Below are 27,737 nucleotides of genomic sequence, written 5' to 3'. Positions count from 1 at the left end.
AAATAGTTATATTTACATTGTACATGTGTCACGGACAAGAATTTAAATACCTAACTTTTGTGGGGCCAATGTGGACAGTGTTAAATGGAAGCCGTAGTACAACTTCTTAACTTTTTTTTTCTCCTGATTAAAAGAGGAAAGAGCGGGTGCGGGGCTAACCATGTCCCTCTTCAAAAAAAACATTTTAATCAGAAGCAGGTACTGTGCAGCAATTCACACTGGCCTGCATGAATCTTAGCAACTTAAAGAGTGTGTGAAATCACTACCAAAATTGAGACCTGTGCTACTGTTTCTCCTGTTTACCCAGGCCTTTAGTAAACACCCGTCTGCCTGCTCCACAGTTTGTCTCCAGTTCCCTGATAAGGCTGGCTAAAGTTTGAACAGTCATGCTGTGTTCTTCTAATGTCCTGTCAATCTTTGCTAACTAGCTGATAGGCAATGGAGTGGATAGCACGGCGTCACTTCCACTGCGAGTTTGGCAGAAACAAATCAACATTTCTCTTTTCCAAAGCTGACAGTACATTTGAAGCAGCAGAGATCCTGGCTTATTAATAAGTAATTGAGCATCAAACTGCAGGTGCTGTTATTACCCGTCAAAAAAATAAAAGAGTAAGTGGTTCAAAAGAACATCAGCAGTGAAGAACACTGTGTGTGCATTTGAATAACAGCAACGCCTGTCGTTTCTTGCAAGACTAGATTCCTGATGTGATTTAGGAAGACTTGAAAGTGAATCTTATAAAAAGTTACAGTCATCCCACATTTAGCAGCTAAATTGGACTCTGAACTTCCTTTCCGCATTCTCAGCTGTATTTTAGCCACACAACATTTGCAGGTATATTTTATGTGTCCATATAATGCTTATGAAAGTAAAGGTTTACTTGAGTAATTTCCATTAAAATATTTTTACGATTTGAGAGAGGAGTCACCATGCTTCTTCAAAGACTTATAATCAAATATCACTGTTCCATCTGTGACCCTGAGACATCACAGAAATAATCTAGCATGGACTCTTTCTCCCCCACGTGTGTTTCTGTTCATCTTGACTCGATGGGTCCTTTCCATCGCAGCAGACGAGCTTTGAACTCTGCCTGGTACACAAACACTTCCTGCAGTAATGGGGAGAGGTTTAGTAATGGAGTGATTGAGATTCCTTTTGATTCTCTCTCTTATGCCTGTCTCTCCTCACATCATCACATTTTCAGGAAGAAGGATTGGCTGAAAGTTGGCAAGGCCTGAGTACTGCTTGCAGCTGGATGTGTTCACAGCGCTCCAGCAGAATTTGAAAGTGACATTCTGGTGCTAGACTGGAATTCTATCGCTGCATGCAGAAGCAGAAGACTTCTGCTGAAGGAAACCACAACCCAAGCCCTCACATCCCAGTTAATTTTTCATACAAGTGATGAAGGCACTCTTATCTAGGTTCCTCACAGTCACATTGTCCCATATTGTTAAAGTTAGACTCACAACCATACCTTTTACAGTTTCTCACATCCAGGAGACTTCAGCGTATTTGATCCATATGAGTATGAAATGCATTACTCAGGAAGACCTGGTTTTAAAAGACACAAAGTCTGAGTGATACTTTAAAAAAAACTGTTTTTGATAAATGTTATGCCAGTCTATTCCCAATTCTATACGTAGCTTCAGTTTCCCAATCCTGTTATTGTAAATAAGAGCAAATGACCATCTCTTCTTGATGGACGAGGTTGATGCAACTCTGTAGAACAGAGAGCAGCACATTTGTAACTTAAGTCAAATATACCAGGAATATACTATATTCACAGAAAACTGCCACCTCCTGCAACCTGATTTACAGCCTCAAAGCAGGGCAAGACGGGCGCTGCTAGCGGCCATGAAAGTGGGCATGGCGTGACCCTGGATTTCTTTGGGTTGAGACTCTTCCAGGCTTGAGTAGGTAACATCTCCCAGTTCACCATCCGTTGCTGCATCAGAAAGCAGACTCTTTATACTAGGAGAGGGGAGACCATTTTTCCCCTCTAAGAGGAGGAAATCAGGCGGTGTATGAACATGGCTTTGCAAAGATAATGGCCTGCTACTTTATGCAGGGTGTCATTGATTAAACGTGTGGCTTTGCAGACACGGCATCGCAACGCTAACATGTTCCTCAACCGCAAAGGTTGCTACGAGCTAATTGTGCAGTTGCTGAGTGACCCTGCATGCTCAGCACATCGTAGTAGGGAATGCCAATCATCGTAGCAGGAGTCAGGATGGTCTCATACTGCAGCAGGCTCCTGTTGCCTCACTCAATCCAGGGCTTGGCTGCTGGGTGACAGGGTATTCTCCTTGATCCAGGCACATGACATCTTGCGACAACCCAAATCATGTATCCAGGGTGGGTACAATGAGAGTCATTCTGTTGCATGAAACATTATGGAGCAGACCATTGCAGCACTGAAGGGAAGGATTTGCTGCCTGGGCCACTTTGGAGGAGCCTTCCATTAGTCACAGGGGCGTATCGCCCAATTCATGCTCAACCTGGCTCTTGATACCCAGGGATACGGTGAGCAGTTCAGGAGCCAGAAGATGAGGAGGAAGGAAGGAGGGAAAAGAGGATAAATTAGCAGGGGAAGTCCAGAACAGGCTGTCTGTGATTTCCTCATTCGACAATGGTTCCTATGAGCACAACTCCAAATCTCATTGTAGCCATCCAGCTATCCCTTTGTAACTGACCATTACAATGCCATCTTTACAAAAATGTTGAAATAAAAGCGACCACAAATCCAGAATTCCAGAGCATATTTATCCAACAAATCATCTGCTGTTCTATACAAAGGTCAATTAATCACCCTAGTGCATTCCTTTAGTGTCTGTCTTGTGGGTGCCTTTGCCTGACTTACTGCTCCAGTACGGTGCTGCCCAGTAGCTTCAATATGGCTGGTGGGAGCCTGTTGACTTACAGCGAGGAGACTACAGATGAAAAAAGCCTTTGATCCAGTCTGAACGAAGAATTTTCGGCTTCAGATGGTACCAAGCTCAGCATGGGGTTTTGTTTTCCAATTGAGGGGCAATTTGGCGTGGCCAATCTACCTACCCTGTAAATCCTTGGATTGTGGGCGTGAGATCCACGCAGGCACGGGGAGAATGTGAAAACTCCATACGGGGCCAGGATCGAACCCGGGTCCTCGGCGCCGTGCGGCAGCAGTGCTAACCACTGCGCCACCCAAGTTCAGCAAGGGTGACAGCAGCTGGGGCTGGCCGGCTGGTCACAGCTGGGATGCCAGTAGAGTGGCACTGCCGTCCTAAGAGACCACTGCAGGTTCATTCTGTGTGGGGCCACTGCCAATCCCCCCCTGGGGTAAAACCTCAAAGGTCCTCGTAATCGGCTGAAGGACAGAGGTTGTAGCAGTGTGACAGCTTGCAAACCCCTATGAGCACTGGTACCTCCAGCCATGCTGCCAGGAATCTGAGTGTGCATTGCACACATTTGGGGCGGGATTCTGCCGTAATCGGCGGGGCGGGCAACTCCGGCGGGACGGAGTGGCATGAACCACACCTTCAGGGGCTAGGCCTTCCCCGGAGTGGTTTGCGGCCAGTGGGGAGAGGGCTTGGCGCCAAGCCAACCGGCGCTGAAGGGACTCTGCCGGCCGGCGCGAGTTGGCGCATGCGCGGGAGCGCCAGCGTGTGCTGGTGTCATCCCGGCGCATGCGCGGGAGGGGTCGTCTCCGCATTGGCCATCGCGGAGGACCACAGCAGCCAATGGGGGGGAATAGAGTGGGCCCCGATCACCATCCATGCCACTGTGAGGGCACCTCCCGGGGCCAGATCCCCCCGCACCCCCGCCGAGAACCCCGGAGGCCGCCAGGTCCCGCCGGACCTACTCCAATTTATGCCGGCGGGGCTGGCAAAAAACAGGAGGGACTTTGGCCCATCGTGGGCCGGAGAATTCGGGCAGCCCCGGGGGCCCATTGAGTCGCGCCAGTCCCTGCCATTCTCCGAGGCAGGCGGCGCGATTCACGCTGGGGCGATTTTTGGGGGTCCGGAGAATTCGGAGGACGGCGGGGGCGGGATTCAAGCCGTTCCCCGGTGATTCTCCGACCTGGCGGGGGGTGGAAGTTGAGACATCAACCATTCAGCTGCTGAATCATGGCTGGGTCCGCAAAGTGTTCTCGTGAAGTTGGCCTGTAAGTCCACGGTGGAGAGAATGTACTCCAAGTTCTGTGAAAAGATCTGTTGGTGCCAAAACCCTTCATACTCTTTGACAGTGACTGCAGGCCTTCAGGCTTGTCAATACACAAGTATTTTATTGTGCAACCTTTCTCTGTACACTGTCCCAGAAAAGCTCTCATCTGATTCCCCTCCAGGGAGAACTGTAGGAGGCAATGGCATTGTGGTATAGTAATTTGGAGAATTCTGGAGACCCTCAGTAATGTTCTGGAATCACACATTCAAATCCCACTATGGCAGATGGTGAAATTTGAATTTAATAAAAATCTGGAATTATTAATGTGATGAACACCTTGAAACCATTGTTGATTGTCGGAAAAACCCACCTGTTTCACTACTGCCCCTGAGGGAAGGAAATCTGCTGTCATTACCCAGTCTGCCCTACATGCGACTCCAGACCCACAGAAATGTGGTTGACTGTTAAATGCTCTCAGGTTGGGCAATCGCTGGATGGATGGATTCGTTTATTGTCACATGTACCGAGATACAGTGACAAGTATTGTCCTGCATGCAGCTCAGATAGATCATTCCATACATGAAAAGAAAATACATAGGGCAAACATAAAATACACAATGTAAATACGCAGACACAGGCATCAGGTGAAATGTAGAGTAGTGTAGAGAAGATGCGTGAAAGATCAGATCACTCCATAAGAGGGTCATTCAGGATTCTGACCTCATTGGGGAAGAAGCTGTTTTTGAATCTGTTAGTGCGCGTTCTCAGACTTTTGTATCTCCTGCCTGATGGAAGAAGTTGGAAGAGAGAGTAAGCTGGGTGGGAAGGGTCTTTTATTATGCTGCCCTCCTTCCCAAGGCAGCAGGAGGTGTAGATAAAGTCGATGGATGGGAGGCGGGTTTGGGTGATGCACTGGGCTGTGTTCACGACTCTCTGCAGTTTCGTATGGTCTTGGGCCGAGCAGTTGCCATACCAGACTGTGATGCAACCAGATAGGATATCTTTGTAAAAGTTGGTAAGAGTCAATAAATGCCAATAAATGCTGGCCCAGCCAGCGACGTTCACATCCCGTGAAAGAGAACCTCACCCTCCGGGGAGCTGGGCCCCAAGCTATCCGCTCACCCTGTCCTGCCTGCAACCCACTCCTGCCCCATGATTCACCACATGCAGCTCCTATGCTGATCTCTGAGTTAATGTCAGTCTCAAAGTTGATCGACGGAAGTGTGAGATCGGTTGATGCAGCCGACATTTCCAGCTACACCCTGGGGTGTGTTTCATGGCAGGTGGCGGGTGGGGGAACAACGAGGTGGGAGCTGAAAAAATTGGTTTCCTGACGGTGTGAAATAGCAGCAGGAACGTGCACTCCCACCTGTCACGCGGGTCACCATTCCCACCAGAAGCCGCCGTGAATCAATTTTGCATCCTATTAAGGGGTTACAGATGAAGGACCAACTGGAATTTCCCTCCTGCCCGATCACCCACGTCGCCAGTGGGATTTAACGCCAGTCCAGAACACGTCTCTCCATGGTGGGACTTCCATCCCACTTGCATCCCGCCTGCTGACAATCATCGCTCAATTGAATGCAAAATGGCAGAGGCCTGTCAGAGTTGGGGGGGGGGGGGGGGGGGAGAGGGGTTGCGTTCCCCACCGACTCTTGGGGCACTCACCATCCTGAAAATTCAGGCTCTGTTTTGTGACGACGTGTTCAGCAACCTTGGCTGACTATGTGATGTCATTGAACTTTGTGTAGCCTTGATTACAGGTGTGCGGAATGTCAATGTTGACATTGACCTCGACAGCGACTGACTCCCAATATATTTATAGAGTCTATCTAGAGGACCTCCTTGTTAACTGAGTGAGGAGTGTCAGGAAAACAAAGGTAGTTTTAAGGGATTTATATTTGTATTGTTAACATTTGAAATAAGGTATGTTTTTAGTAGGTTTAATTTAACATTTCGATGTCTGGAAGGGTAAAACCTATAGTGATATTCATGTCGGATAAAGGTGTTTATATGTATAGTGGTTTCAATTGTGTTTTGTTGTGCTTAGAGAAGGCTACGTCTTGAAGAGTAAATAAATAGGACAGCAGAGGTGTGTGGTGTTGCTCAGCAACTGGGGCATTATAAGATAGAGAAGCTTTTAAATTTTAGCTTCAGCTGAATTTGTGGGCATTAGGAGACAGGGGGCGTGATCTTCCCAACATATCTCTTCATTCACCTGAGGAAGGAGCAGTGCTCCGAAAGCTCGTGTTTGAAACAAACCTGTTGGACTTTAACCTGGTGTTGTCAGACTTCTTACTGTTCCCAAAAGGGAACAAAGACCCCGAGCAAGCGCGTTTTGCCGAGAAACACATGACTATTCAACGCGACTCGCTTTGAATAAGGGGCCTAAACGGGGAACGCGCAGCCAAAACTGCACATAGCCCTGTTTTGTACAGTGGGGAGCTCCACGTGCCGGAACTCCCTGTTGTAGCGAGTGATCGCCAAAGGCCCAAGAAAAATCCCCAACCTCCCCCCAGTCCAAACACAACGCGGAGGGATCCCCCGCCCGCACCCCTGAACACTCAGGCCAGCAACCTCGGCCCAATCGCACGTTGAATCATGCGAGGCGTTGCAAGCCGGGTAGATCCCGGGAGCGGGGTCTCCCCACTTTCACCAGCCATGCTGCGCTGCGGAGAGCTGCTTTTCCGACGCAGCACGGCCGGAAGATCGAGCCCAAGATCTCAGGAATGAACGTCTCTCAACTCTGCCAGAAGAAGGACTGGATAGGACAGGAGCTTCGAAGAGGCAGGCTTCCTAAAGCACAAGTTAAAGTCTAGATAACCAGGGACTTGGGACAGAAAGAGCATTCAGAAGAATTCAAGGAAGTGTAAACAAAGTGTTCTGAGTTTAAGAGACAATTTTGTAGTAACTAGATTTAAAGTGGGATAGCAGCCTTCAAAAGTAAATCAAACGTCTGATGCCATTTTAATAGTGTCTGGGATTTGAACGTAAGCATTTTCTACAGCAGTCAAGACAAAGAAATACTAAAGGGGATGGTATAAAATCCTGGACTGGATTCACTGTTAAAAGTGGAGCGGGAGCTTTGTTGCAAAACTTGGACTGGATTTTGGAATGCAAACCGTTAAGGGAAAGCATTATTATGAGACAAAATTTTAAGGCATATTTTTTGGGAATGGAGTTTGGACACTCAGAGTGGAGAGTGGACAGTCACCCATTATTTTTAAAAGGAACCTTGTGTGTTAATGAGACCATTGTAGCTTAAGAAGGACTTTGTAATCCATATTAATCATAAAACTTGTGTGTAATTGTTAAGATAAATGAAGAGTAAAGGAGAATGTTTTATAATCAAATTTTTTCATGTTTAACACATTTTTCCCCTTGTTATTAAAATGAATTAGTGGTCCTGCAGCTCTGTTCCTCCACGTTAATAAAATAAAGTAAAAGCTAATGGGTTGGATTCTCCGATTCTCAGGCTATGTCCTGACACTGGCGTGGGAATGGTAGCCTTTTACGACGAAAGTCGGCGCAAAACAACCACCGATCCTCCGTTTGGTTGGGGGATAGCAGAAAGGCAGCGGAGAGCACCTGGCTTTAGCTGCCGTTACGGTCCGGAGAATTGTCGGGTCAGTGCCATGCGTACGGCGGCGGCCTGCAGCAGAAGCGCCATGCAACACGGCGCCGACCGTGCATGGACCCCTGGCCTGCAAAATAGTGTCCTCCGTTTGGCCAGCTCACAAGCCCTGGACCACCACCCAACAGTGCCCCCAGCCCCTGCCAAAGTCCCCTCTGCCCGCGGATCGGCTCTCCCCTGACTGTGGCGGCGCTGAACTGAGTCCGCAGCCGCCACGCCGCGTTCCCGACAGGTAGCATCATGAGAGATCCACGCTGTCAGGAACTCGGCCGGTACGCCGCATTGGAGGACCATGAAATCGGCACCGCCCCTGATTTCATCGAAAATGGGAGATTCTCCGGCCGATCACCAAACGCAATTTCGGTGTCAGTGATCAGAGAATCCCGCCCAATGTCTTTTGAATCAGGGTTCCATTCTGGGATCTTCCCATCCAACTGAAATCAGGACAAAAAGATTTCTCTTGTTCTTCACCAAGACCTCAGGTGTTGAATCAGAGAAACTTGGAGCATGCTCTCTTGTCTGTTAATCCATTTCCCCTCCTCCTCCTGCTCAGAGACTCCTGAGTAATTCCAACGGTTGCACCAACGAGTGCCGGCTGCCATTAAGTATTGCAGGGTAACTTTACATGATGCTCGCCTCACATGTGCCTGGGGTCCCCACTGAAGCCTATGATCACTCTAGAGCATGCTTAGGATTGGACTGCATGCCACTATCATTCAAATTAGCAAGCGGCACAAAGTTTGCATGCTGCCTGCATCACTATGACCAGATATGGATTTAATCCTGTATTACCAACCTAATAGAATATTTTCCTTGAGGCATTTATTTCCATCCCCAATATTCACGACCTTGCTTTGCCATTAATCTGCCTTTAGAGATGTAAAAATGACATTCTGACAGAATATATTTCAACATCTACGTACCTAATAGCTCCATATGTCATTATCTCAATTAAGCAGAAGAAACTGCTGCCAAAAAAGAACTATAATATATGGAACAAGAATATTTCCTGTCTAAAAAATATGGTGAGTATATCAAATTTATCACCATTAATCTTCATTAAAGTCATCACTAGATAATTATTATATTGTATTTAATTAGAAATAAAATAGCTAAAACAAACTGACTAAACTCCCTTTGTTAAGTTGTTAAAAAAATCTTTTTCACTCTTTAACTTCCCTTATCCCATGAATGCTAAAAGGCATGTAGAAATGTCTAAGTTCACAGGTTGCAAATTTGCTATCACCCATTTTGCATCCCGATGAATCGAATCAGGGACCTTTCTAGATTTCTGTTCCTTAATTATCACCCTAAATATTACATTTATCAATGAATCATTGTTAAGATAATTTTATCATGAGAATCTTCCATTAAACAAGCGCATAAAAGAGGGCAAACTTCGGAGCCAGTTTAAATATGGTGGAAAACAAACTTAGTGGGGCGCAGAAATAATACAATAATTCAAGTGTCCTAGTTAACCGAGATTCTTTTCAAGCTGGATTCTCCCCACTTGACTTCATATCCGTGGATTCTGGACCACCAGTGGATAGAATGATACCAGCTGTACAAGCTAATACCTATGCTCTATACTGGTATAACTATCGGCTTTAGCCAGCTGACATCCAGCAGAACTCCTACACCCGCACACATGTTGGAGCCCATAAGACTTGGCTCTTTGCAATCTGTGTTTACATTTAATGGGCTTAAGTAAGTTGAGTGTTTCCCTGTGGGGAGGGTGTGCACTTTATATTGGAAATGGAAACTACTTAAGTAGATCTGTTTGGAAACTCATAATCATTGTGATGAGTTTCCAACAGGTCAGGCATCCAGATCCACAATAAATCACTGTAAATATCATTAATTATAATTGAATCTGTCATTTTTATTAAATAGGACTGTGCGTCTGATACTGACACTTAGGCACATTAGACAAGACATAAACCTCTTCATAAGGTTATTGTGCCATTGGTTACATCTTACAAGGAAATATTGCAATCAGTCAGATTTTAATTGTCTCATGCAATCTGTGTGGAAGATTCAGTGATGAAACTTTTTATTTACATGACATTGTAAGAATTTAAGTCAGATAAGTGCAATAAGAACCCGCCGGGGACATTTTGTGGGGTTTGTGCACTGGATCACCTAAGTGCAGTAAAGTAGACAATTGTGACAAGGCCCCTACCCAGTTTTCCATCCAAGCAAGTCCTCTTTACACCCATTTTTTTGGCAATTATCACCGTGTCCTGGTGATTTACAGAATTTGGGCATGGATCTTGGAAAATCTCCCTGTTACGTTTTCGTTCTGAGTCACAAACAGGAATCAGATTCATTTCTGGGAAAGTGCTGTCTGCATTCTTGTCCATGTTTGCAACACTGGCATGGGCACTGATGCAAACAATGCCAATGATGTTACACAATAAGATGGCACAAACTGCTTGAGAGCGCTTTTAGATTGCTCAGTTCCTGCAATTGATTTTGGTCTCGACAAGAGTATAAACTTGCAGTGTAAATCTAAGAGTCAGGATCTGGCCTGATTTCAGAACAATATGTTACGGGGTTGCAGCGAGGCAATCGTCTCCTATCAATTTGCTTTGGCATCTCATCGCGGAGAAATGCATGCAGTTTCAAGTCTGCTTCACAAAGTGCTCAGTCGATCTCCTGGTCACATTCCAAATCCATCTAACCTTTATTTAAGCAGTAATAGATCAGGGATTTACCCCTCCCTGCTCACTCAACGTTTAAATTTCTAACAGTTTCCACGGAACTATATGCTTGTGTTAACCGGGCTCTCTCCTGCCAGGCGGGAGCCAAGTAATTTAAATACTGGGTCTGTTCGCCTGGAACTCCGATGGTGTAAATGCCTCCTGAGCATGACTCAAACATGGCTCAAACTCAAACCAAAGTCAACTGCTTTGACGAAACTTGACTTGTCAATTTGCACTATTTCCTCTTAACCTTTCACTTGTTTGTGTAAACGCAGAAGTAATAGAAAGGAAAACACTGTGCTGGAGTATAAGTTTTTATTGGCTAAACTTCCATGTGGCAAGCTCAAAAAATCTACATCAAAGGACTCCCCTCTTAAGAGATTCTCATTATGTTTTTTTAAAAGAAAAACGGACTGGCAAATTAGAAAAAAACTAGTTTACAATAAGCAGTCTGCCAAGATGATGTCACTGCTGAGTATAACAACCCATTTCTGGCGCATTTGCCCAGATTACTAACATTGAGTAAGATGAAGCCAGAATCTAAAGCATGACTGATGATGTGTGTCAGAGAGTTTGCACTGACGTTCCCAATTGCGGAGGGGGGAAAAACAAGAGTTCAATCAAAATATAGCACTGGAGAAAGATGCGTCTGTTAAGTTCCTTCATAAGGTCCCTAGTTTGTTTCTTATTGATAGCCGGCTGCATGTTTGAAGTTGTCGATGTCGGTCAAGCACATTGCAGGATAGCCATAATGCTAAGTTGTGCCTGCTGGGAAAGGGTGGGGGTGTAAACTAAAATGAAGTTGTATTCAAAGGGGTAGTTGAATTCACGATAGGCAGAACACAGGCAAAAGTAGAAATTACAGAACAAGATTTATTCCGATACAATTACAATTCTCCTCCACTCCCCTGGGCATCTCCTCCCCCAACCTGCAGCTAGGCCAGGGATTTTATACACCTGAGGTTCTGCTTGTGAAGGGGAAACCCCGCCCCCTTAAAGGGGAAGGCCTGTCTGTCTTAAAGGGGAAGATTGTATTCCGGGGCGGTCACGGGAAATCGTATAGTCCTGATTCCAGGACTGCCATTGGGGTCATCAAAAATTACATGTGCTGTGGTTGCATTGGTGGAAGACCAGGGAGAAGGTAACAGTGGTATTGACCTATTGACCCCAGTCCAGGGATATTAATAATAATAGTAATCTTTATTGTCACAAGTAGGCTTACATTAACAGTGCAATGAAGTTACTGTGAAAAGCCCCTAGTCACCACACTCTGGCGCCTAGTCAGGTACACAGAGGGAGAATTCTGAATGTCCAAATTACCTAACAGCACATCTTCGGGAGTTGTGGGAGGAAACCGGCGCACCCAGAGGAAACCCACAGAGACACGGTGAGAATGTGCAGACTCCGCACAGACAGTGACCCAAGCCGGGAATTGAACTTGGCACCCTGGCGCTGTGAAGCAACAGTGCTAACCAATGTGCTACTGTGCCGCCCACTGAGCTAGCATGATGGAAGATGAAAAGTGTATGAGCTTGAGGGCATTGAACGATACCGAGAATACAGTATTTGATTTTGATTTGATTTATTATTGTCACATGTATTCATATACAGTGAAAAGTATTGTTTCTTGCATGCTGTACAAACAATGCATACTGTACATAGGGAAGGAAGGAGAGACTGCAGAATATAATGTTACAGTTGTAGCACGGTGTTTGAGAAAAGATCAACTTAATACGAGGTAGGTCCATTCAAAAGTCTGATGGCAGTAGGGAAGAAGCTGTTCTTGAGTCGGTTGGTACGTGACCTCAAACTTTGGTATCTTTTTCCTGACGGAGGAAGGTGGAAGAGTGTATGTCCGGGTACCTGGGTCCTCAGAAAGGCAGCCAGCAATTATGCAGCAGGAATTATAGATAGAGTCAATGAATGGGAGGCTGATTTGCGTGATGGACTGGACTACATTCACGACCTTTTGTAGTTTCCTGCAGTCTTGGGCAGAGCAGGCTCCATACCAAGCTGTGATACAACCAGAAAGAATGCTTGCTATGGTGCATCTGTAGAAGTTGGTGAGGTTCGTAGCTGACATGCCAAATTTCCTTAGTCTTCTGAGCAAGTAGAGTCGTTGCTGGGCTTTCTTTTTTTTTAAATAAATTTAGAGTACCCAATTCATTTTTTTCCAATTTAGGGGCAATTTAGTGTGTTCAATCCACTTAGCCTGCACATCTTTGGGTTGTGGGGGCGAAACCCACGCAAACACGGGGAGAATGTGCAAACTCCACACGGACAGTGACCCAGAGCCGGGATCGAACCTGGGACCTCAGCGCCGTGAGGCAACACGGCTAACCCAGTTGGTGGGCTTTCTTAACTATAGTGTCGGCATGGGGGGACCAGGACAGGCTGTTGGTGATCTGTACACCTAAAATCTTGAAGTTCTCGACCCTTTCTACGTCGTTACCATTGATGTAGACAGGGGAATGTTCTCTACTACGGTTCCTGAAGTCGATGACAATCTCCTTTGCTTTGTTGACATTGAGGGAGAGATTATTGTCGTCGGACCTGTTCACCAGATTCTCTATCTCATTCCTGTTCTCTGTCTCGTCATTGCTTGAAATTCAAACCAGTATGGTGGTGTCATCAGCAAATTTGAAAATCGTGTTGGAGGGGAATTTAGCCACACAGTTGTAGGTGTATAAGGAGTATAGTAGGGGGATGAGGACACAGCCTTGTGGGGCACCAATGTTGAGGATGATCATGGAGGAGGTGTTGTTGCCTATCTTTACTGATTGTGGCCTGTGGGTTAGAAAGTTCAGGATCCAGTCGCAGAGGGAGGAGCCGAGACCAAGGCCACGGAGTTTGGAGATGAGTTTCGTTGGAATGATGGTGTTGAAGGCTGAGCTGTAGTCGATAAATAGGAGTCTGACAGGTGTTTTTGTTATCTAGGTGTTCCAGGGCCATGGAGATGGCGTCTGCTGTGGACCTGTTGCAGCAGTAGGCGAACTGTATTTGATCAAGGCAATCCGAGAAGGCAATCCCAGTGGGACTGTGTTCAGAGATAACTGTGAGAGAGAACAAGAGTGGGGCTAAAGAATTTAAATGAAAATCTATCATTTTTATGTGAATAGTAAACATGAAATCAATATACTTTTAGTTTAAGGCATGTGTGTCAATTAATGGCATTAAAATATGTTGCTAAACTATGGACTTCAAAGTGACCTTTCAAATACTTCCCGTGAGGCAGCAGAGCTAACCATTGCACCACCGTGCCATCCCGCAGTGCTATTTTGTAATCATACCTAGTAATGGGCAGCAAGGAGATCTGAAACCTTGAGACATAGGGGAAGGTGAATAGAAAATAGTACCTTATGAGCTTTATCTTTATTAAATTGAATATTCTTCTTTTTTATTCTTCATCTCCACAAAATTACTTTTGGCTATCTCTGTCCTCCTAATTTCAAATTTGCATTAATCTTCTGCTATCATTTTTCCTAAACAAACCTATTTATTTGTTCCAGTGCGGCATCATCCACTTCAACCTTCACTCTAGTTTTTCGAGTGTATTCCATTGGTTTTGTCTTTTTGATGTTCATACTCAATTCATATTTTACTTCATTTACAATATTTTGGAGGGCCTCTTCTCATTCTACAAGTAGCACAATGTTGTCAGTGTACCAAAGGTTTGTCATGTTCTTGCCTCCATTTTGTTAGTCCTGGTAGTACAACTTACTTGCTGATTATTTGTTGTGTGTACTGATTGAATAAGTTTGGCGACAATATAGAGCCTTGTCGTACTCCTCTTTTCACTGGAAGCATGTCTGATTATCCATCATCTAGTCTGATACTTGCTACCTGGCTCTGGGTAAATCTCACATCTTTACTGTCAATGTCACATTTCAGCAACACGCCTATTAGCTTTCGGTATTAAACGTGATTGGATGCTTTGTCATAATCTATGAAGCATATTTAAAAGTTATTATTTACTTCTGGATACTTGCCAAAGATTGTGCTTAGGTTAAATATTCCCACTCTTGTTCCGACTCCAGGTCGAAATCTAGACTTTTTATCAACTTCTGCTCAAATATGGTATTTTCTTTTCTATGATGATTTTCAAGATGATTTTAATGAGATGACTCATGAAGCTTATAGTTCTAAAATGATTGCGCTTCATTGATTTAGGTCCTGAGGTATCTGAACAAATAACAAATTCCTCACGTCACTTGGCATGTATCCTGTGGTATATATTTGATCACAAATTTCTGTTATCACTTCTAATTCTGTTTCTCCAAGGGCCATTAGATGTTCTGCTGTTACTTCATCAATGTCTGGAGCTTTTCCTGAGCTCATCAATTTCAAAGCATACTTTACCTCTGATATCATAATGTTTGGTCCATCGCTTGCCTCTCTAACTTGAAGGCTGCCTCGATTTGGATTATTATACAATTTACTTATATATTCTGTCCATCTTTGTTATACTGCGTCCCTTTCAATCAATATTGTACCAGCGCTGTCCTTTTATTCCTTCTTTCTCTCTGTCAAAGGTTTCACCTTTTGGTGCATGACACTCATTTGTAATTTATCTCCAGCTTTAATACTTCACCAAACATCTCAAGTACCGTTTCTCTTTCGCCTCCCTACGTGCATTCTTTATCCTATTTTCAATTTGATCATACTCAGATGTGTTTCTTTTCTTTCCTCTCTCTATCATCGTTGCCAGTATTTCATCTGTCATCCACTCCTTGTCTATTTTTCTTTTCCGTTCTGGTAATAATTCCTTTGCAGCATGTTGGAAACCCTCTTTCATGTTTTTCCATTTGATTTCTACTTCTACTTCTGAGACCTCTGCTTGCTGTGTTTCCTCAGTCCTGAGACACTCACACTCGTTTTTTGACTTCAAGAATGAATGCCTCTCCGATATTCCCATCCTTCAACATGTCAAGGTCAAAATAGTCGCACAATCTTTTTCTTTTTTGAAGTCCTGTATATTTGCCACAAGGAGACAATGATCTGAATAAATATTAAAGTCCAAAATACATATGAATGTTCTTTATACTGTTGCTAAATATGTGTTTCACCATCGTACAATCTATTTGATTTCTGCACACATCGCCTGGGCTTCTCCAAGTCTCCTTTTAAAAATGGTGTTTGCCGCAACAGATCATTTTCTTGACACATTTGTATCAGTCGCTCTCCTATTTCATTTATTTGATCTAAGGCATTATTGACTGATATGCATTTTTGATCTTCCTTCACTGTCTTAGATGAGCACATGAAATGTCACAGCACACAAGGCTACAAACCAAGTGATGGAAAATGGGATTAGAATAGATAGGTGCTTGATGGCCAGGAGCAAATAAGATGGGCTGAAGAGTCTCTTTCAGTGCTGTAAAACCCATTGGCTCTATGACTTTAGAGTTTATGTCACCCATTATAATTAAAATATCAGTTGATTTGATTTGATCATTGCACTCCAAGGGGCCACCATAAGATCCCTCTCATTCCTGCTCATTTTAATCACTGTGCATCTTTGATGGTGACCTCTTGAGAAAGGTACCAGCCAATTGATAGGAAGTGTGCAATGACTTCTAATGTCTCCCCCTCAGTAAGAATAGCTGAGGATGTAGGCGCTTGTCAAGGGCAGGGCACGTGTGGAGGGTCTTCTTGATGTTGAGTGAGAGACCAACCATTTTGTATGCTGAGTTGAAGAGATTGAGGGTACGGGCCCAAAATTACTTGCGGTGTGGGCCACAATTGCGCAGTCATAGATGTAATGTAATTCAGGGATATGCTGGAGGGTCACCTTCGATTCGGTTTTCCGAATGTTGGAGTTGAGAAGCTTCCCGTCAAGTCAAAATTCATTCATGATCCCTTGTAGAAATTGCCCACAGATGAGCTTCATAACCAGGCTGAGGTAGATGGTGACAAGAGTTGGCACATTCATGCCACCTTGCCTCACACCCATCCAGAAGTCCTGCCACATCCAGCCATGGACAATTACACAACTCACTGGAGGAGGAGGATCCACAAATATCCCCATCCTCAATGATGGAGGAACCCAGCACATATGTGCAAAAAACATGGCTGAGACATTTACGACAATCTTCAGCCAGAAGTGCCGAGTGGATGATCCACCTCGGTCTCCTCCGGAGGTCCGCAGCATCACAAATGTCAGTCTTCAGTCAATATAATTCACTCCACGTGACATCAAGAAATGGCTGAAGATACTGGAAAGGCTAATGGCCCTGATAATATCCCGGTAATATTATTGAAGACTTGTGCTCCAAAACTTTCTGCACCCCTAATCAAGCTGTTCCAGTACAGCTACAACACTGGCATCTACCCAGCAATGTGGAAAATTGCCCAGGTGTGTCCTCTACACAAGAAACAGGACAAATCCAACCCAGCCAATTACCGGCCTATCAGTCTACTCTGCATTATCAGCAAGTGATGGAAGGAGTCAGCAACAGTGCTATCAAGCGGCACTTACTCAGAATAACCTGCTCACGGACACTCAGTTTGGGTTCCGCCAGAGTCATTCAGCACCTGACATCATTACAGCCTTGGTCCAAACATGGCTGTCCAAACAAGACAAGCTGAATGCCAGAGGTAAGGTGAGAGTGACTGCCCTTGATATCAAGGCACCATTTGAACGAGTATATCATCAAGGAGCCCTAGCTAAAGTGGAGTCAATGGGGATCAGGGGGAAAACTTTCCGTTAGTTGGAGTCGGAGTCATACCTGACACAAAGGAAGATGGTTGTAGCGGTTGGAGGTCAATAATCTCAGCTCCAGGACATCGCTGCAGGAGTTCCTCAGGGTAGTGTCCTTGGCCCAACCACCTTCAGATGCTTCATTAATGACCTCCCTTCCATTATAAGGTCAGAGGTTTGCAGATCACTGCACAATGTTCAGCACCATTCACGACCCCTGAGGTAATGAAGCAGTCCATGTCCAAATGCAGCAAGGCCTGGACAATATCCAGGTTTGGGCTGACAAGTGGCAAGTTACATTCGTGCCACACAAGTGCCAGGCAATGACCATCTCCTACAAGAGAGGATCTAACCATCGCCCCTTGACATTCAGTGGCATTACCATCGCTGAATCCCCCACAGTCAACATCCTGGGGGTTACCATTAATCAGAAACTGAACTGAACTAGCCATATCAATACTGTGGCTACCAGGGCAGGTCAAAGGCTAGGAATCCTACAGCGAGTAACTCTCCTCCTGATCCCCCAAAGCCTGTCCTCCGTCTAGAAGGCACAAGTCAGGAGTGTAATGGAATACTCTCCACTTGCCTAGATGAGTGCAGCTCCAACAACACTCAAGAAGCTCGCCATCCAGGACAAAGCAGTTCATTTGATTGCTCCCCTTTCCAAAAACATTAAGACCCTCCACCACTGACCAACAGTGGCACCCATGAGTATCATCTATAAGATACACTGCAGTAATTCGCCAAGGTTCCTTAGACACCACCTTCCAAACCCACAACCACTATCATCTGGAAGGACACAAGCAGTAGATACCTGGGAACCCCACCACCTGGAGGTTCCTCTGCAAGTCACTCACCACCCTGACTTGGAAATATATCGCCGTTCCTTCACTATTGCTGAGGCAAAATCCTGGAACTCCCTCCCTAACAGCACAGTGGGTGCACCTACACCTCAAGGACTGCAGCGGTTCAAGAAGGCACCTCACCACCACGTTCTGAAGGGCAATTAGGAATGGGCAATAAATACTGGCCTAAACAGCGACGCCCACATCCCGTAAATGAATTTTTTAAAAAAGCCATTTCCAAGGACAGTTCCTGTCTTACTATCAGACAGGAGTCACAGGACCGTAACAGATTTTGCTGATCATCCACGCCTCTGGATGATTTTCCAAAGGGCTTCACAGTTGATGGAGTCAAAGGCCATTGACAGATCAATAAAGTCTATGTAAAGATATTTCTGTTGATCCAGACACTTTTCTGGGTGGTTTCGAGGATCATGGCTGCAAATAAACTGCTCCCAGGTGGGTTTTGTGACTGGAGCGGAAAATCTCACGCGAGTCCCAAATTGCATTTGACATCAGCGGGAAGTCTCACCTCAGTTTTCTCCGCTCCCCCCCCCCCCCCCCCCCCCCCCCGCCATTGACGTAACGGGAATCCCAACGTTCGATATCAGAAACTCCATTATCAATATTTAAATCTCATTATCAGCCTCTACACCTGATCATTCCCCCTGTTAGATAATCCATTCACGTTGACGTGAGAACAAAGACAAGCTGTCCATTTCTTGGGGCAAGGTACTATGAAGCAGAGACCTTGGGCGGAATTCTCCGACAGGGGGGTCAGAGAATCGCGTGAGGCCGGCGTCAATCTCGCCCCCGCCGTGTCCCGAATTCTCTGCCCCCCGGGATTCGGCGGGGGCGGGAATTGCGCCGCGCCGGTCGGCGGGCCCCCCTGGCGATTCTCCGGCCCGCGATGGGCCGAAGTCCAGCCGCTGACAGGCCTTTCCCACCGGCGTGGTTTAAACCACCTCTGGTACCAGCGGGATTGGCGGCGCGGGCAGGCTCCGGGGTCCGGGTGGGGGGGGCGCGGGCGATCTGACCCCGGGGGTGCCCCCCAGGGGGTGCCCCCAAGGTGGCCTGACCCGCGATCGGGGCCTACTGATCGGCAGACGGGCCTGTGCCACGGGGGCACTCTTTATCTTCCGCCCCGCCATGGTCTTCACCATGGCGGGGGCGGAGGAGATCCCCTCCCCTGCGCATGCGCTGGTATGACGTCAGCAGCCGCTGACGCACTGGCGCATGCGCGGACTTCCGCCGGCCGGCGAAGGCCTTTCGGCCCCGGCTGGCGTGGCGCCAAAGGCCGTTTGCGCCGGCCGGCCGAGCGGGAGCCACTCCGACGCGGGCCTAGCCCCTCAATGTGAGGGCTTGGCCCCTAATGGTGCGGAGAATTCCGCACCTTTAGGGAGGCCCGACGCCGGAGTGGTTCACGCCACTCCGTCCCGCCGGGATCTCCCGCCCCGCCGGGTAGGGGAGCATCCCGGCCCTTGTGCCTAAACTGTGAGTAAATTGGAAATATATTCATCGCTGAAATTAATTTTTCCCATCTCCAATTCTTGTGGTATGAATATTATTTAGATCATCCAAATGAAAATGTATTTAAATGGATTGCAATTAGTAGTTTCATGCACAGAGACTGACCATGTATCAAACACATCCCCCTGCGGTGCTGGGGATACATGTAAACATCCCTTTAGCATTATCACAGGACGAGACACTCACAGAAAACCAAGGATTATTAAGCCAGAGACAGTGGCCGGGATTTTCTGACCCAACTTTTCTTCAGTGTTCACCAAGGAGAGGGGCCATGTTTTTGAGGATGAGAGTGTGAAACAGGCAGGTAGGCTGGAGGAGGTAGATGTTCTGAGGAAGGATGTATTAGCAATTTTGAAAAAACCTGAAGGTCGGCAAGTCCCCTGGGCCAGATGGGATATATCCAAGGACTCTTTGGGAGGCAAGGGATGAGATTGCAGAGCCTTTGGCTTTGATCTTGGGTCCTCACTGTCCACGGGGATAGTGCCAGAGGACTGGAGAGTGGCGAATGTTGTTCCTCTGTTCAAGAAAGGGAATATGAATGACCCTGGTAGTTTTGGACTAATTAATCTTACTTTGGTGGTTGGTAAGTTAATGGAAAAGGTCCTGAACGATAGGATTTATGACCATTTGGAAAGATGCAGCTTAATCCGGGATAGTCAACATGCATTCGTGAAGGGTAAGTCTTGCCTCACAAATTTGATTGAATTCTTTGAGGAGGTAACTAAGTGTGTAGATGAAGGTAGAGCAGTTGATATCGTATACATGGATTTTAGTAAGGCATTTGATAAGGTTCCCCATGGTCGGCTCATGAAGAAAGTAAGGAGGTGTGGGACAGAGGGAAAGTTGGCCAATTAGATAAGTTACTGGCTATCACATAGAACTTGGAACATATAGTGCAGAAGGAGGCCATTCGGCCCATCGAGTCTGCACCGACCCACTTAAGCCCTCATTTCCACCCTATGCGCATAACCCAATAACCCCTCCGAAACGTTTTAGATACAAAGGGCAATTTATCATGGCCAAACCACCTAATCTGCACGTCTTTGGACTATGGGAGGAAACCGGAGCACCCAGAGGAAACCCACGCAGACACGGGGAGAACGTGCAGACTCCGCACAGACAGTGACCCAGCGGGGAATCGAACCTGGGACACTGGCGCTGTGAAGCCACAATGCTATCCGCTAGAAGACAGAGGGTGGTGGTGGATGGAAAATTTTCAGACTGGAGACCAGTTACCAGCGGTATACCACAGGGATCAGTGCTGGGTCCTCTGCTATTTGTGATTTTTATCAATGACTTGGAGGAGGGGGCTGAAGGGTGGGTCAGTAAATTTGCTGATGACACCAGGATTGGTGGAGTAGTGGATGAGGTGGAGGGCTGTTGTAGGCTGCAAAGGGACATTGATAGGATGCAGAGCTGGGCTGAAAAATGGCAGATGGAGTTTAACCCTGATAAGTTCGAGGTGATTCATTTTGGCAGAAAAAATTTGAATGCGGATTACAGGTTCAACAGCAGGGATCTGAGGAATGTGGAGGAACAGAGAGATCTTGGGGTTCATGTCCACAGATCTCTGAAGGTTGCCACTCAAGTGGATAGAGCCGTGAAGAAGGTTTATAATGTGTCAGCATTTATTAACAGTGGGCTTGAGTTTCAGAGCCGCGGGGCTATGCTGCAACTATACATGACTCTGGTGAGACCACATTTGGAGTATTGTGTGCAGTTCTGGTCACCTCATTATAGGAAGGATGTGGAAGCGTTGGAAAGGGTGCAAAGGAGATTTACCAGGATGCTACCTGGTTTGCAGGATAGATCTTATGAGGAAAGGTTGAGGGAGCTAGGGCTTTTCTCTTTGGAGCGGAGGAGGATGAGGGGCAACTTAATAGAGGTTTATAAGATGATGAGGGGCTAGAGTGGACGTTCAGAGACTATTTCCTCGGGTGGATGTAGCTGTTACAAGGGGACATAAGTATAAGATTCAGGGTGGGAGATATAGGAGGGATATCCCAGATAGGTTCTTTACTCAGAGAGTGGTTAGGGTGTGGAATGGACTGCCTGCTGTGATAGTGGAGTTGGACACTTTAGGAATTTTCAAGCGGTTATTGGATAGGCACATGGAGCACACCAGAATGACATGGAGTGGAATAGCTTGATCTTGGTTTCGGACAATGCTCGGCACAACATCGAGGGCCGAAGGGCCTGTTCTGTGCTGTACTGTTCTATGTTCTGTGTTCTATGTTCATCTGTGGCTGGACCCCCCCACTTTGGATGTGGCAGGACAGCCAAGAGTCCACTGGCTTTCGACGAGGCCTGCAGTGGGCCGGGCTGGAAACTCCCACCCTATATTACCACCCAGATTGTGAGGCCGGGGGAACATTTCTCCACCTGTACGATTAATTAGGCACGTGTACCCAGGGCTGTCATTCCATGAAGGTCAATCAGCGATTAAAATAAAATAAATCCTGGATTAAGTTACATGATGGTGAAGAGCTGTAGCTGAATGTCCTACAGTAAGAGTACAGTTATGTAGAAACCTTTCTCATCTTCAGATTGCTCTTCCAATGTCAACAAGCTCTCGCCGCATGTCAACAAGTTCTGTTGTTCACACCCTCCGCTGCAGGGGACTCCAACACTGCTGTAATAACCCTGATGAGACCCACAGGGACACCGTAATTGAACTCCCTGTGGGGCCCATGCAGTACAAGCTCCCCATTTAGTGGGTGGTGGCCCATCAACTGGGACTCAAGGAAGTCGACTTTTAAAAGCTGGCCCAGACCAGGACCTTGGAGTTGTAAGGCGCATTGTGGCCTTTGCATTTTGTTGGCAAATTAAACCTCTTCTGAATTTGCAATCCCGGGTCTCCTGAGCTTTTATAACCATCAACCCATGCAAAGCTACCTTTCGTTTTAAAAATCACAAGTGCACATGGAGCTATGTGCAATTATGCTCATGGCACTGAAATTTGCTACTAGCTGGCACCCCTCCTAGAAAATCCAGGCTCGTAACTCAACTTGAATGTTCTACTGAGGAGAATAACTTAACAGTGGAGTGAAATCTTGTTCTTGTCACATCCTATTTGTCATTCTGTTGTTCTGGGAAACCGATAGTGGCATTAGCAGCATTTGACCTGCCAATATTGAAATAGAAAACTGCATTCACTTCACTGCGATGGTGAAAGTATTAGATTTGTTGAAAGCCTAAATGGGAAAGAAGCACTCGATTGATTTTTACAACAAAATCTCCCATTCAATGACATTTGCAATACGTTATCGCACCTACTCTGCCCTAAAGAAAAGTCCTTATCCATTTGCATTAATATTGAAGGAAAGTCTAATTTGAAAATTATTTGGGAAAAGCAACGTTTGAAAGACTTACAGGGGGCGGAATTTTTAAAGTGCATCTAGAAGAGCTTTTTGAGGCAGCACATAGAAAGTCCGTCAAGAAACGGAGCCAAATTTGACCTAGTTTTAGAGAATGAAGCTGAGCAGGTGGTAGAGGTGTCAGTAGGGGAGCATTTTGGTGATAGCAACCATATCTCGGTAAGATTTAAGATAGTTATGGAAAAGGACAAAGATGTGCTGAAAATAAGGGGCTGAATTCTCCATTTGGTTGATGTTCTCTGCCGGAGCTGAATTGTACCAGTTTTACGATCCTCTTGGGGTCGTAAAGCGGGATGCAATTCTACATTCCTTGCCATGTACATTTATGCATGGCGTGGAATATGAGAGATTCCCAGGGAATCCCGCTATCAGGCCGCCATGTTGAGAGGGCATCCCACTCAGATCGTGGTGGGAATGCGGCACTTACTGCCTGAAGAGGCGGTAAAAGCTAGAACCAGGGCGACAAGGTGGCGGAGTGGTTAGCACTGCTGCCTCACGGCGCTGAGGACCCGGGTTTCGATCCCCGCCCCGGGTCACTGTCCATGTGGAGTTTGCACATTCTCCCCGTGTCTGCAAGGGTGTCCAGCCATCAGCCCAAAGATGTGCAAGGTAGGTGGATCGGCCACGCTAAATTGCCCCTTAATTGGAAAAAGAGAATTGGGTACTCTAAATTTATTTATTTTTTAATTTTGAAAGGTGAGAACCATCACAACATTTAAGATGCATTTTGATGTGCACTTGAAAGACCATAGCATCCCAGGCTATGGACCAAGTACTGGAAAATAGGATTCGAACAGAAAGGTATTTGATCACCGGCACAGACACAATGTGCTGCAAGACGCTGTGACTCTAAAGGAAAGAGAGTTGATATTTTGGGCGTCTACCTACTCGTGTCCATTTTCACCGCCTGGAACTGTGCACTGTTCCGCAAACAGCCCTCATTACGACCTTATGAAGGATGGAAAGTGTTCGACAAAGCAGCTGAAAATAGTTGATCTTAATACACGCCCGAATAAAATCTCCAGTAACAATATCCTGGGTCTGAATTGATTCACCTTCAGTAAACACAACCATCTTCCTTTGTGCTTTGTGCTTAACTCCTTTTAACCAACTTTGTTTTTAGTGCCACATTCACTCATACAATGCTTTACCATAGAGGGCAGTCACTCTCACCTCAGCTCTGGATTTTACTCTTCTGGCCATGATAGGACCAAGGCAAGAATGAGGTCTGAAAACAAGTGGCCTGGCGGAATCCAAACTGAACATCAATGAGCAGGTTACTGGTGAGTAAAGTGATGCATGGTAGCATTGGTGGCTCCTTCCATCACTTTGCGCAAATTGGCTGGATTGAACTTGTCCTGACTTTTAAGGACAGGACCTACCTGGCTAACAATCAGCGTGTCAGGAAAATGTCAGTGTTAAACCGTCTACTGGAGGAGTTCAGCTAGGATGGTGAGCTGCTTCTGGACCACAGATCTTCAGCACAACAGCTGGAATGTTGTCAGGGTCTGCAGCTTTTCACAGAATCCCGCCTGTGCAGAAGGAGGCCATTGGGCCCATCAAGTCTGCACCGACCCTCTGAAAGAGCACCCTCCCCAGGCTCATTTCCCCGCCCTACCCCCCGTAACCCCACATCTTTGGACACTAAGGGGAAATTTAGTGTGGCCAACACTGTTGTGTTCTGTGCACAAAGTCATTACTTGCCGTGACTTAACTTGGAAACAGATGCAAAAAAATCATCCACTTAGCACTTCTGGCGGAAGGTGGTTACAAATGCTCTGTTCAGCTTTAACCTGTGAATTTTAATGCTGGACTCTGTCATTGTTCAGGATGAGGATGTTCCTCTCATTTGCTGCTGAATTCTCCAGGACCATTCACAACTGGATGTGGCAGTGGTGCTGTGCGTTGACCTGATGTGTTGAATCAGGGATCTGTTAGCTTTATCTATAACGATATAATGCTACACTTTGAAATGTTCACGTGTGAATTTAATTTAATGTGTAAAATGGCTGTATTTTGGGACTGGTGTGATCAGGTTTTATGTGGATATTAAATTATATCAAGGCTTCAACATCAAAGTGTCACCCTTTATGTCAATGTTTTCAGTACGTCATGGTATATTTAATGTTTAACCTTGATAAGTAAGTAATGAGAGTGTTAATGGAAGCCTTTAAAAAGTTTCAGCATGCTAAATCTCTCATTTCTATTCAATTAGCTCTGAAAATAAACATAACTTTTTATATTTACACATATTCAGAACACAATGCCCAATGCATCACACAAGCTTGCCATCCTCCCATTGATTCTGTCTACAGCTCCCTCTGCCTCAGGAAGGCAGATAGTATTGTCAGAGACCCTTCCCACCCAGGCTTTGCCCTCTTCCAGACACTTTCATCAGGCAGAAGATACAGAAGATTCGAGGCTGAGATGCTGATGCACTGAGGACATGTATCTGAAGCCTTTCTTGCTCTTTCTCCACACTTCAGCTAAGCTTTGAGCTCTGTTTGCTGATCAATTCCAATCAGAGAAGCAACCAAGGTAATTGGCCGCAAATTCAAATAAAATTATCAGCACCACTGATGGGGCATCTGGCCAGCAGAGACACTGAGCCACTGATCATATATTCCTTCTACCGATGGACTCTAATTTTGATCACCCCATCCTTCCTTTCTCTGTAATCTATATTTTTGTGGGTGGGCCCTCCATGTGTGTCTGTGTGTGAAAGTTGGTGTGTATTTTACTATTTTACCCCGATTGGTGTAAGTACAATAAAACTCTTTCCTTGTTAAATTCAAGAAAAGCTGTCCAATACGATCACAGCATGTTAAACACTAACAGAACTGACAAGTACATCCATTTATGGTCAAAAATCCTGTCATGATCAATCGGGAAGTAGGAAATGAAGGGAGCCATTCAACCTCTCCTCATCTGGTCATAGCAGCACAAAATATGGAGTTACATTCTGAGTATATCTGTTGCTACGAAATGTTATACTTAGATCAGGATATGTATAAATGGAATACAAAAGGTAAATGTACTAATATTTGTATTACAATCAATGTCTCTTTAAATAAATCAGTCCCATTTAAATAAATCAGCAGAATCATTACTTTGCGTCCATAGACTTATTGTTTGAAAATGTTCTGCTAACTCCATGTGAAGCTATTTTGAACATATTTGCTGTGCTCAGTGTTAATTATGCATAATGTAGACAGCATTTTATGCTGAGACCTTTTACTCAGTGTTATGCTTGGAACAGGGATTCTGTTTGATGTGAATTAAGAGGGAGTGAGTTTGAACCCAAAAATTCTATGCCTCATTGATAATTATACTTAAACCAGAAGCATATTCAGATGAAAATTTTGAGTGTAATATTTTTATTGATGTATTATATTTTATTTGGTGTAACAGGGTTCAGACTCTGGATTCCTGGATATTTTATGGGTACTCTGCGCAAACCTACTAAAAGAGTTCCATTTGAATTGCTGTAATTACTGTATTCCATCGGGACCATGTTTCTTTTAGAAAGGTCTGAGAATGATGGTTTTGGTCTGTTTATTCATTGCTAAATCAATGCCAGAATACAGGGGTCACTGATTGGCTGATATTGTCATGTGTAAAACTCATCCCAGTGAAGGTATATTTCAACTGAAATTAGATCTCAGCATCCCTTCAGAGTGTCAAGCCAGTGACCATTATTCTGTTCCAGTTTACCAGCAAACCAAAGCATTGCAATTATTTATTGAATTTTATATTTTAACCAACAACACTACAAAACCACATGAATGGTACAGCACCGCAAGAAAAACTAAAGGCTAAAAAGCATATGTGAATACAGACGGGAAGAGGAGAACAGCAGTCCAACTGGGTCAATACAATCATCACACATAACTTGATACCTCTAAAAAACCCCGCCACAGAAGGCGGGATAAATAGGATAAAGCCATGAAAACATGGTCAAATGATGCATGCCTTCCCACGTGGCGATTGCTCGCAATTACCACAAGGTTTCAGGATATACTTTTTGTGCCATGCTCGGGCGCGCAACAATATAGATCCCCCTCAACCCCAGCAACACCAGAGGCACTAACGCCACCTCCTTCCCTTGGATACCAGACCCATCTGTACCCCTGCCTTTATGCCCACCGATAAAAAAATGCAAAGATGTTTCACAAGAACCCCGGCTCTATATGTTATATATATACCAAAAAACATAACCCCGGTCTCAGACCCAGTACAGAACCAACATCATTCCATAGAATTTTACAGTGAGGACCAGCAGCTATATATTCATGTTATGATCAGTGCCGTCAAAGCCTCCCAACAAAGAGGATGGAAAACTATCAGGAGTGGATCACAGGATAACAAAGGGTTTAGACCCAACCATGGGCCGGTATTCCCCCATCACACACTCACCATCGTTGATGAGAAAGAGAAAAAGAAATTGCTCGATCAAATAAGAGTCCTAACCAAAAATGGGTCAACAGGATATCAACTAAAGCACACAACACAGGCCCTTGTGCACAGAAGAGTCCCCTCAGGATGTCCTTAATAAATGACTTTGAGAAGGGCCATCCCAAGCTCCAGGGGGCAACAGGATGCCATCCACAGCACCGGGCATGGCCCAGCCCAGCATACTCCACCACACGAAAGTCAGCAGCCCAGGATTTCCAGCACACCCTGAAACCTATACCCCAGCCAGTCCTGCACCTCCTCAACAGCACCCAGGGCACTACACCTACCCTACTGGGCAGCACGGTAGCACAAGTGGATAGCACTGTGGCTTCACAGCGCCAGGGTCCCAGGTT

This window comes from Scyliorhinus canicula, chromosome 20 (assembly GCF_902713615.1).
Source record: "Scyliorhinus canicula chromosome 20, sScyCan1.1, whole genome shotgun sequence".
Classification (NCBI taxonomy): domain Eukaryota; kingdom Metazoa; phylum Chordata; class Chondrichthyes; order Carcharhiniformes; family Scyliorhinidae; genus Scyliorhinus; species Scyliorhinus canicula.
Note: the sequence above shows the minus strand (reverse complement) of the source record.